The 2,318-nt window shown below is 37.6% G+C and overlaps 1 non-coding gene across 1 annotated transcript; it reads left to right on the forward strand.

Annotated features, from left to right (window-relative positions):
- The first annotated feature begins 1,726 nt into the window (after positions 1–1,726).
- Positions 1,727–1,833, forward strand: LOC114096236 (U6 spliceosomal RNA). The gene has a single exon (XR_003583384.1). It is a non-coding gene; the product is annotated as a U6 spliceosomal RNA (small nuclear RNA).
- The last annotated feature ends 485 nt before the right edge of the window (positions 1,834–2,318 follow it).

Here is a 2,318-nt window from a genome sequence, read left to right on the forward strand (position 1 = left end):
ATGTTTTATCTTTAAGAATTCAGCATACTCTTCCTAAAAATTCTCCTATGCAATCATAGTGCCATTATTAAAACTGTTAACCTTACCAGTAATTTCATAATATGATCCAAGAGCCAATCCCGACTCAAATTTTATCACCAGCTGGCCAGGCCGGCGATATGAACTGGGTTTAAAGGGACAGGCTGTATTATTGATAACTAAGGAAACACGGAAGAAACCACGCGGCACACGGACATAAGTTCTAAGGCAAGAAGGCTCCGTGACCCCAAGGGTCAGCTCCAGTGCTGGAAGGAGCAAGAAGAGCAAGAGGAGCAAAAGAGAGAGCATGCTTGAAACCTTCTATTTATGAGGCACCTCCACCAAGACATTTGAGAAAGTTCCACCCAAATAAGGCAAGGAATTTGGTTTCAGAGGGTTGCTTGATGATGTCTTGTGGTCAGCAGTTTGACTGACATCTTGGCAAGTCACACCCATCTCAGGTGCCATGTGGGAACACAGGCAGAGCAAGAGGAAAGGGCACACGTGCGTCACACAGCCCAAGGAGCATGCAAGACAGGCCAGTCCTCCCACACGCTCAAATGCACATAGCTCACACACAGCCCATGGATGGCTCATGACAAAATTCCCTAATTGTCTCATTTTTTTTATAGATATTTTACTATTTGGAGTGAGGAATAGAACAAGTTTTTTCTGGCATATTTATATGATTGCGACATGTTCCTAATTTCCTTTTTTTAAAGCAATTTTTTAAAATTTATTTTTTAGTTGTACCTGGACACAATACCTTTATTTAATTTATTTATTTATATGTGGTGCTGAGGATCAAACCCAGGGCCCTGCACATGCTAGGTGAGCGCTCTACCACTGAGCCACTACCCCAGCCTCTTCTCCTTTTTTTTTTTTAACCAGGGATTAAACTCAGGGCACTTGACCACTGAGCCACATCCCCAGTCTTTTTTTTTTTTTTTTTTTGTATTTTATTTTGAAACAGGGTCTCACTCAGTTGCTTAAGGCCTTGCTTTAAACTTGTAATCCTCCTGCCTCAGCCTCCTGAGCTGCTAGGCCACTTCCCAGGTCTCCTTTATGATGTTAAATTTTTGAAGCAACCAAGCCAATCATCATGTAGAAAGTTACCATTCTCAGTGCATTGGCTTCTTTCCCTGTGATATTCCCAACACTATTCAGTCCCCAAGAAAATGCTTCTCCATTCTGTTTCCTTAGAACCCACAGTGAGTGTGACAGACCTTGCAAGTTTAGGGTCCTACTAACTTAGGGACACTTCTTTGTGTGCCATCCCATCAAATCATGAATGCAAAACATTCCTGCATAATGAAGTCACCCAGTAGTGCCAAACATCCATTTTCTTGCTTTACTTCACCTTGGAAATTGAGGTTTTGAAGGTCATCATGAATTTGTGTGGTGTCTGTAAAAGTTACACCTTCTGTTATATCAAACAGTTTATATTTAGTTGTGACCTGTGATATTTAAATAGGTAACTGGATGAATTCTGAATAATAAAATTACAAAGAGTTTATATTTCTACAAAATATGTAATGAACTTTCATTAAAAATTTAAAAAAATCTTAAACATAATTTCACCTTTATTTCAATGCTTTTTATTTAACTCTATAAAATTTTGTTATTTGTTAATAAATTGGGCTTTCCTTTTAATGTTTGGAAGAAAAAGAAAAAGAATATTTTTGAAAATCATATAAAAATAAGTATAGTACTCACTTGGGCAGCTCATATATTAAAGTTGGAATGATACAGAGAAGATTAGCATGGCCCTTGTGCAAAGATGACAAGCAAATTCATGAAGCACTCCATAAAAAATGAATATTTCTATATGTACATTTGATTGATTTTTAAAATATATATAAATTTTGGATACTTTGAATTTCATTAAATCTTGTACTTTCCTATTTGTATACATCAAATATTCACACCAATTCATGGCATCATACATGTGCTTTGGATAGTAATGATCATCACATTCCACCATCATTAATTACCCCATGCCCCCTCCCTTCCCCTCCAACCCCTCTGCCCTATCTAGAGTTCATCTATTCCTCCCATGCTCCCACTCCCTATCCCACTATGAATCAGCCTCCTTACATCAAAGAAAACATTCAGTATTTGTTTTATTGGGATTGGCTAACTTCACTTAGCATTATCTTCTCTAACTCCATCCATTTACCTGAAAATGCCATGATTTTATTCTCTTTTATTGCTGAGTAATATTCCATTGTGTATATATGCCACATTTTGTTTATCCATTCATCTATTGAAGGGCATCTAGGTTGGTTCCACAGTTTAGC

Source organism: Marmota flaviventris, chromosome 1, assembly GCF_047511675.1.
Source record: "Marmota flaviventris isolate mMarFla1 chromosome 1, mMarFla1.hap1, whole genome shotgun sequence".
NCBI lineage: Eukaryota > Metazoa > Chordata > Mammalia > Rodentia > Sciuridae > Marmota > Marmota flaviventris.